The sequence below is a fragment of the Magnolia sinica genome, chromosome 3 (genome assembly GCF_029962835.1).
Source record: "Magnolia sinica isolate HGM2019 chromosome 3, MsV1, whole genome shotgun sequence".
NCBI lineage: Eukaryota > Viridiplantae > Streptophyta > Magnoliopsida > Magnoliales > Magnoliaceae > Magnolia > Magnolia sinica.
The window spans coordinates 126,782,309-126,792,989 of NC_080575.1; positions in this window are offsets into that span (position 1 = coordinate 126,782,309).

Consider the following 10,681-nt stretch of genomic DNA (forward strand, 5'->3'; position numbering starts at 1 on the left):
TTTCCATGTTAAATATCTTGTGTTTGTGGTTCATTAATTGGTTATTTTAAGTTTATTATGATTGTTTTATCTTTGTTGAATGTGCTCCTGTAGAGTGCACAATTTGACGTTAGTATTAAATCTTAATTTCTGATAGTTGAGGCTGATCAAGATATTTTGTGCCTCAGGATTACACTATAATAGTGTGAGATAAGAGCCATAACTCTAACAAAGTGGTATCAGATCGTTATGTTCAAGGATGCTCAGAAATTCATCCAAAATGTCAGGGTCTAAGATTGATATACAAAAATTCGATGAGAAGAACAATTTTAGTTTCTAACAGCAGAAAGTAAATGATATTATAGTATCACAAGAGTTGAGCAAGACGTTATTTGAGACTAAACCAAATAAGATATCAGATGATGATTGGAGCGAACTCGGGGAGAAGGCTATGAGTACCATCTGTCGATGTCTATCAGATGAAGTCATATACAATATTTTGGATGAGGAATCTCCAATATAGATGTGGAAGAAACTAGAATATCTATACATGACAAAGTTCCTCACAAATGAGTTGTTTATGAAGAAACAACTTTTTATGATACGGATGGAGGAATGATCCAATCTCCTAGAACACGAGAACTCGTTTACGAAGGTATGTTGCAAGTTGTTAAGGCTCGGAGTAATAATCGGAGATGAAGACAAGGTGATGCTATTTCTATCATCGCTTCCCACATCATAAAACTATCTCGTCATTACTCTACTGTATGGAAGAATACAATAAAGTTGGAAGAAATCACCGTGGTTCTCGTTCCCAACGAGATGAGGAAGAAGTTAAGCGAGGGGGACTCTCAGGTAGAAGGATTGGTTGCGAAAGGGGGTCACAGACATGAGAGATCTGTAGAGCGATCTCGGTCTTATAGGAAGTAAAGGGATTACTTGAAGTAGAGATCCGACCCTTGTCAAATGAGCTGAAAAAATGGATGAACATCCTAGACAAAACACTTACATCATGGTGTAGCTTTTTCCAGCACTGACTAGTAACTATAGGGACTAGCAAGTATATAAAATTTAGACCACATGATATTTTTTTATTGCTTGTTATTTTCATACAAGTTTGACCTTCTTAATAAGTGGACCATCATTAGTTTTGGCCAATCGTGGTCTCCAACATGTGTTCCACACCCTAACTTGAGGGCCTCCGTTGAATCATGCTCCAGCCGCAAAAATTGATCTAAGAAGATAAAACTAGCAATATGATTTTCCTTGAAACGGGCTCATTCACTATTTTCATTTTTGTCATTCATTTGACGGTCATTAATCGGATGGTTGTCATTGCTTGATCAAGGCTATTTTAAAGATATGCTTCGTTGATAGTGGACCCCACAGTCTAAATGATATGCTTGCTGTCCATTAAGGTCACCTCTGAATGAGATGATCTTGACTCAAAAAACAAAATAAGTCCAATCATCATCTTGAAACATTTAGTAGACCGATCTCATTCTTTTTTCTTTTCCTTTTTTTCTTTTTCTTTTTTTAAAAAAAAATTATATTAAGGTAGATGGATCCTACTTTGTATTTCTTATGATTCTAAAGTAACACTTTAATTTTATAATTCTAACAATTTGATTTATGGCTTGTACTTAACGGGCGGTCATTACAAATTCGCCTCATTAAAAGTGTTAGGATCATTGTTCCAGTGTGGTTCTTCAACCATGCCTTGCTTTTAGTTGTATGAATGAACGAATGAATTACTTAGATCGATGATAGGTTGCCCCATGTGCATCAAAGAAGGCTTTAGGATTTTTATAACTTTCCAACGTCGCACTGTATGCATGTTTGTATGGAAAATGTAGCTCTGAAGGCTCCACCATGACCTGTGTCCAACATCCACGTAGTTGGGCTCCACCGTGACTTGGGTCCAACATCAACCCTATACATTTGGTGGATCCCCTCTAAGTTATAAGATGTCCCAAAAATCGGTCATGTTTGGAACTAAGGTAGGCTACACCATTTAAAATCATATGGAATTGCATCTAAAACATCTAAAAGCAATTAGTAGGGCTCACCTTGTGACACTGGGAAGGACGTGAGGTCGAGTACCGTCTTCCTCAAGGGGATAACTGTTACAAATCCACAGAACTTCTCTGGACTCCTCACTGAGATTCCTCGAATTTATGAGGAAAAGAACAAGAAAAATAGAAAATAAATTCCATAAAATTCGAAATTGATTGCTGAATCAAATAAACAAGTTCACAACTCTTTAAATATGGATACTAAGCAATGAGAGAGACATCAGAGTCAAACTATAATTAAAACTCATAGAATTCGCAACTTACTATAAATAGTAAACTTACTATTTATAGACGGTCGTGATGTTTACTAGTGCGCAGGGTTTTTGGCCAAAATTAGTAAGTGTCCTATTTGACTACACCAAGATGTTCTCCTAATTATTCTAATCACTTTTCACGTTGAGTGCAACTCCTAAAGCCAACGGATGAAGAGTTATAATCAAACTAAAATTTACTATTTATAGTAAAAATAGAATTGAAAAAAGGAAAACGACTGTCGATCTGAAGGTATTTTGCAAATCTGGCTTGCGCAACCCGGCGTAACAGGTTGGGTGGCTAAAGTAGCTCGTTCTACCCCAAAATCATATATTTTACGTTTGATAACTCATTTCGGATTGTGAGATACGTTCAATTTAAGGTCTGATGGTCCGGATCACTTCTGTCGTTGATTGGGCCTTTTTTTATCCATCTTAGCCATGAAACTGTCCGCGACCCTCTCTACATCACCTTAATTTAAAATATTGCTTAAACTTAGAATGACCCTCATCAAAGTGGGACATACACAATGGATTGTATGGTTGCTTGAACTACATTTCAACAGGCCATCTAAACAACACTAAAGATTTCAATGGGCAGGCATACACTTTCAATTTCGATGGTTGTTTGTATTGTGAATCAGAAGTCATGGACTGGCTTTTTTTTTTTTAATGCCCATCGCTTGCTATGAAAAAGGTGCATTTGATTAATGAGGTGAATGTCTGTTACGTGTGATAATGGATTAGCCTAATTTTGATGCTCATGGTACATCTAATTGATAGGGTAGCTGTTTGACTCAAGTCACATGGGCCCACACTAATGTGGTTGAGCTCACCAGATCTTTCCCTAGAGGTCGAGCTCCATGGGCCCTACTGTGCTATGTGTAGGACATCCACACTATTAATCAAATGCATTCTTTTATGGTGGGCCACGGGCCTAAAAATCAGGCTAATCCATGATTTAGGTGAGCCCCACCATAGACAATAATTGAGAGTAGATGCTATCCATTAAAACTTCCTTGATTGTTTATAGGGTGCACTGATATGATGTTGGAACATCCTCCCAATGCCAAATTTAAGGCAATTCTAAAACTTAAGTAGCCTCACTTTAAGGTAGAGCTGTACACAAACACGCTAAACTCGGGTACTCGATTGACTCGACTCGGAATACTCGACTCGCTACTCAACTCGTCTGAGTTAGAGCCGAGTACGAGCGGGTTTCATCTACTCGTTTAGATTACGAGTAGAGTACGAGTCTAGAGGTACTCGACTCGGCACTCGACTCGTACTCGACTCGTACCCGTATATATAAGCAAAAAAAAAAAAACCCTACTCAGTCACTCACCCAGTTGCCCGTCATTTTCAAGCACCCACTCGAAACCCTTCTTCCCTCCAGCGGCCGTTTGAAAAAAAAAACCCCTCTCTCTCTCTTTCTCTCCCCTCCCTTTCCAAGCGTCGTTCGGCCGTCCCTCTTCTTCCATCTCTCTCTCTCTCACTCGCCCCTGTCCCCTATTTAGCGGTGCTAGACGCCTAGACCCTGCCGCTCGTCCCTATGGCCTGTCCGGTGCCCTTGTCTGGTGACGGAGCTCCTCCCTTCCACTCGTCTGGTGCCGCAGCTCGTCTCTGCCAGGCTGCCACTCGTCCAGTTGTCTGTCATCGCCCTACCCTACACATAGCTGCCGGTCGTTCCTGCCCAGCTCGCCCGGTAATGTGTGGGTTTGATTTTTTATTTTTGATTTTTGATTTTTAGAAATTGTTTAATATATGTTAATATAGAAATTGTTTAATATAAATTTGAGATTAACCTGATATTTGTGTTTTCCTTAAATATTTCAAAATCAGAAAGAAACTCGACTCGACTCGTTTACTACTCGTACTCGGCTCGTACTTGGGTGAGTAGAGTACGAGCAGGGAGCCCATGCTCGTTGGTCGAGTAGAGCTAAGTACAAGCAGCACTCGGGCGTTAAGAGCCGAGTACGAGTAGGGCGATACTCGACTCGACTCGACTCGTGTACAGCTCTACTTTAAGGCATGATTTCACGTGATTTTAAATAGTATTAGCTGATTTAAATTTTAGATATAACTGATTTTTCAGACATCCCATAACATAATCCAGACTTACCAAATAGATGGTATGAATGCCCGACATACGTCACAATAGGTCTCAAAGAGCTTAACTTTATGGAAAGCTTTCATGAAATGGACGGCTCAAAATTGCTTGGACTTGTAAATCCAATGTGCTTAAAATTGTGATGAAACCCAGCTCAAATAGCTGCCTAGCCCAAAAACCTTGGCTGATTTTATTGAACTGTCTAAATAAATTTTCATCAACTGATTACTCAAGCAACCGAATTATGATTTACAATCTACCTAAATCGGGACTCTACATTTTCATTGTTTGACTAAGTTATTGGGGCCTGTTTGGTTTTTCGAGATACCAGCATTAGAGCGTAAAGAAGTCATGATGACTTTCGCCTCCTGTTTGGTTTCAGACATAAATACCTACTAAATAAGTTGGCGGTAGACGGATGTAAAGTAGCCGCCCGACTTTCAAATCCGCTGTAGGTAATCGAGAGGATTACCGTCTCGCAGCAGACCGGTCATTCGTACATACAGTAGTCCGCAAGTGCATCGTTGGTTTCTGTTCGTGCAGTTGTAGCATTTAAAACCTTCTCATGACGTCTCAGTCATTCTTCGCAGGTAGGAACCGATCCGGACTGCTGCGATTTTGCGGACCTACACGGTGAGAAGACGACACCCATTGATGTTCACCCTTCTTAACGCAGATGGTTTTTAAGCTCTTCCCTTCATTGACGCCATGTTCGTCTGTTTTTCCATGGTTCACAGGTATCGGCCTCGGAACAGATCTTACCGAAGATCGTCGAACGCTGCCGCAGCACATCCAAACACCGAGAGATATGTACGAAGGGAAGTTTGATCTCTACAGAGGCCTTGCATATTTATGCATGTTTACCTCCTTGCATGTTGTTGTATTATTCAGGGATTACATGTTGTTAGGAAGTCCTATCTTACATGCACCAGATTTCTTCTCCATCTCTGATTTTGATATCCACTTCATCTTCTTGCAGCGGACTGCTCAGCCAACAGATCCAGACTTCTTCTCCATCTCCTGTGCATATTCCTCGAGAGGTAGGCATTCATATCCCTCATCTTCAGTGACAAGCGTGTGGCCCTACTCATTCCTATTCATATCTCAATCCCTGAGATAGCCTTAGCGTAACAAAAATCCTGTTCGTTGGATGGGTCTCTGCTTTTCCATATATTTCAAAGTTTGAAAAGCTTTGATATTTGTTTTCTACTGGTTTTCTTGGGTTTTTTGTTATACCATTTTCTCTAACAATTGGTTTTGTCGCGATATGCAGATCTGTTTTTTATCTTTAAATTCTTTATATAATAGGTGAAAATGCTACGCTTTGGGTTCTTTTACAATTGTTGATAGTAGTTGCTGCTCTAGCCGTTGGAAGGTCATATGCTTTGATAAATTTCAATTTACAGTTGCTGACATAAACGGACCTACTTTACATATGATCCTAATCACAACAGGCATAAAATTAAATGTTGAAACAATGTCTTGTAAACTTTGCTGCTCTGGGATGTTGGATGATAATGTTCTGATAATCTTGAATTTCAAATGCATTGGGGAAAAAATTATTACATATGATCCTAATGAGAAAAATGTTTCTGCTCGCTTACAGTCCCCACATGAGAGCCAGTGTATGACATTTCATTCCAATATTGAGATGTTTTACGATTTGACTGATGACTATGAACATTTCAATTCATACACCTTGAATTGATAGCAATGACAACCCCACATGAGAGCCAGTGTATGACATTTCATTCCAATATTGAGATGTTTTACGATTTGACTGATGACTATGAACATTTCAATTCATACACCTTGAATTGATAGCAATGACAACACCATCTATATGACAGTGGGGGGGGGGGGGATATCGTGTTGTAAGCCATTTCAATTTTTTTATTTGGATGTTTTTATCTCTAGTATTGCAGAACCTACATTGTCTGGAAGAATCTTGTATATTACATATGTAAGTTTTGATATAGATCATTTCAAAAGTAATATGTCTATTATTGTGAAAACTGGGTTGACATGTAACTGAATCTGATTTAGATATTACAATTTCAGAGTTCCCTATAGAAAATTTCGATTTTGATATCTATAGCTTTGCAATAACTGGTTTGTCATAATTTGGAAACTGAAGTATATATTAAATATTCAGGGTTCCATATAGATAACCTCCATTCTCATATCTGTAGTAATTCAAAACGTGGTTTGTCAGTCAGGTCAAACTGATTTACAGATTGCATATACAGATTTCCATTTCTCTTTGCCTCATGTATATTACATATATTAGAGTAAAGTAAATCAAAAAGTGTTTGCATGTGTATATCAACATGTAGTCAGAAGCTTAATGAAGCATTGTAGTATTCAACTGTGACACTATCTCAGTGGGTCAGGCTGAGACCTACTGAGTCTTGTATTGTTGCTGATTATGATCAATTAGGAGATGACTGCTGGCAGTAAGTAACTATTTATATGTCTTCTTTTGCTCACTAAAATCACGAACCAATATGATACTGGAATTTGATATTGTGTCATAGTTGCTGTCTAACTGTCATTCGGTGTGTTGCACAAGAAATATTCGTAACATGGAGGGACATGGCTGGACAGAAGAGGAAGTGACTGCTTTTGGAACTACACTTGCTGCAGCAACAACAACTCTTGCAGTAGGAGAATATTGCATTAATTATTTATTTAGGACACCCTTAAGATTTGGAGACTATGAAAGAAGCAGGATAATAAATGGGATAATTAGATAGGGCGAGCAAGTGTGTATTGCTCAACTCAGAATGAACAAGGCTACCTTCTTCAATCTCCGCTCCCTTCTCAATGATAGAAATATGCTTCCCGACGGGAAACATGTTTCTATGGAGGAACAACTGGTCATTTTCCTTCATATAGTAGGCCATAATGTGAGAAACCGTGTAATTGAAAATCAATTTTTAAGGTCGGAAGAAACGGTTAGCCGTTACTTTACAAAAGCTTTGGATGCTGTTGTCGGACTATATCCCGATTTTGTTAAACTTCCAAGTGCAGAAACACCTCCCAAGATTCGATCCAATCCAAAATGGAGCACATATTTTCAGGTAAGCTCAATTGTAACAACCCTTCATACTCTAAACTTTTTTTTACTATTTTTTTGCTGATAATACATGTTGAATTTAGGATTGTATTGGTGCAACTGATGACACTCATGTACCCGCCCATGTGCCAGCATTGGAAAGTGCAACCTACCGTAACAAGAAAAGGATCCTCTAGCAAAATGTAATGGCCGCATGTGGGTTAGATATGAATTTCGTATATGTCCTCGCCAGATGGAAAGGATCTACCTCTGACGCACGTGTCTTACAGAGTGCATTGACACATACTACTGATCGTTTTGCTATCCCCCAGGGTACTTCGAATATCAATAGATGATGGAATATTTTCATAAGATGATTTTTTCTTTCATTTATCATGACACATACTCGTAATTAATTGTAGGTAAATATTACGTAGTTGATGCTGGTTACGCCCATTCGCCTGGATTTATGGCTCCATATCGTGGTGTACGGTACCACCTCAATGAATACCACACGGGCCGCAATCCTACGAATAAGAAAGAACTTTTTAACTATCGACATGCTCAATTACGAAATGTTATTGAGCGGATATTTGAAGTACTAAAAGCGCGATTTTCGATCATCAAATCAACTCCACCATACACCCTTAACACGCAAGTGAAGATAGTGATCGCATGTTGTGTGTCACACAACTTTATCCGTATATGTGGGGGAGATGGTTTAATGGAAGAGGAGGACACCTCAACGGAAGTAACAGAGAGTGTGGATCTATCACCATGTGAGGGTAATGTCACACAACGTGAAAAGGATGAATGGGCATCGAGACAATATCGCAGAAAGGATGTGGAATGAATCTCTTCCTATGAGTAGTATAATATGATTACCGCATGAAATTGTTGTTTTGTATTAGGTAATATAAATATGTCATGATAATCTCAGTTACCTATAAGCATGTGTCTAGATTTTAGTAACACTAAAGGAGATTTTCAAATATGTCTATTCTCTATTCCAAGTTTTGTATCATGTTTTAATTATGTGTATCTTCTTTCAACTTAATGAAATTTTTTGGAATAATGCTATGAATTATATCAACCATGATTTGTTAATTACATCTTTTTATTTTCTATTTGTAGATAATTGAAGTTAGTGAAGGTGAAATGTCACCTACCAACCGAAACAACCAATCAACTCCTACAAAAGAACCTGGCCAAGAACTGTGTATTACACCCTGCAGGACACCGAGAAAATATAAACTAAAATCACCTGATGCAAGTGGATCCTCGAGTGGCCCAATGCGATGGACAGATGAAATGGATGACCATCTGATTGATACGTTGATGGATGTGGTTGCAAATGGCCGTAAGAGTGCGAATCGTTTTAAGAAGGAAGCGTATAAAACAGTCGTGGAGAGCATCAGGAGTGCAATAAGAATATCAGTGCAAGAGAAACATGTTAGGAATCGCCTCCGTACTATGAAAAAGTTATATTTCGAGGTTCGGGATACCCTAAACGCTAGTGGATTTGGTTGGGACGATGGCTTGAAGGTAGTAACTGCTCCAGATGATGTTTGAGAGGATTACATACGGGTGAGAGAATCTTCGAAATTAAATTTTGTATAACTCCAGCAATTATTTTTATTCCTAAGTTATACGTATCACCTCATGTTTGTTTACTTATATTGATTTATCTTTGTTGTTATCAATAGTCACATCCGTACGCACAACATGTACGTGAGAAAACAGTGCGAAGGTACGACGACCTAACATACATATATGGTAATGACTGAGCGACTGGATTGCGTGCTTTCACAGGAAACATGCGTAACACTCCGCCTTCGAGAAGGCCCAGGGATCTTGATACTTCACCGACACTGCCGGTTGATCTAAATGACGATACTCTTGTGTTATCCAGTGACGAGGTAGGGGACAGTACGCACAACATCCACAGGTCATATGAAAGCCGTGATGGTAATCACATTCCACGCCGAAGTCCGTCTGTGAATGGGAACAACTCCATCAACACAGGAAACACAACCAGTTCAAGGAAGCGAGCTAGGATGAATTGCCCTTGTGATATCATTGGCAAAGGAATGAGTGAAGTTGCTGATGTCGTCAAATCACTGGCCCTTACCAAACAGCAAGGGAAAGACATGGTACGTATGTCGCAGGTGGTACCAACTCTGGAGCAGATTGAGGGTCTTACAGGTCATGAGATCGTACGTGCTACAAAGATACTATCGAAAGATGAACAACAGTCTGCTTCATTCCTTTCTCTCCCTGAGCATAGAAGGTTGGAGTTTGTGTTGATGCTGCTTGTTGCAGATCAGTCGTCCAACTGAGCATAGTCCCTTGAAGTTGATCGTCATGGTTGTTGTTTTGATTGGTTGGACAGCCAATCATTTTTTGGACTTAACTTTTTCTGGTTACACATGCTAGTTGTGTTTACTAGCTGGATGACTGGGTTAATTTAGATGATATTTTTTTGTATTTTTTTTGGATTGTGATGTGTATTTAATGATATCTCCATCGATGCCCGTTAACTTGCATTACTTGTTTAAATGTGCTGCTAACTTCATATTAATTATGACTATCCTGTTCTAGAATTTTGCAATGTGTGTAGTGTAGATTGATAGATTTAACATTTTCAGTTTGAAAAGCTTCAGGTATACTCTAACCGTCAATATAGCTGCACTAATTTCATGTGCTTATATATATAGTATTCTCTCTGATTATATGTAACGTTATTTGTAAAAATGGATTGACGTTGATGATAAAATATCGTTATCTTCAGATGGGTAAAAAGATGTATGTTGTTTTTATAGGTCGCCGGCCCGGAATCTATTACACGTGGGAGGAGTGCCGTCAACAGGTTGAAGGATATTCTTCAGCGATCTTCCGTGGCTACAAATCGACGTCTGAGGCATTCACTCAATGGACAGCTTTCTGCGATGTGTCGGCTCAATAGAAGACAGGAGTGGGTGAGGTGGCAGTGGATTATAACAACATGGTCTCGACCATGGATCGCTTTATTTTGCCGGTTGCAGCAACGATCTTATAGGGAGCTCTAGATCAGCATCATATGACTGTCAGCCCAGTGCCGGGCACGGGACAGACGGAGATAGCGTTGAAGAAACGCTTGGGGCACTGGAGGCGTTGATGAGGATGATAATCGATTGCTTGATTATTATCCTCGCCATTCATCTCTTCC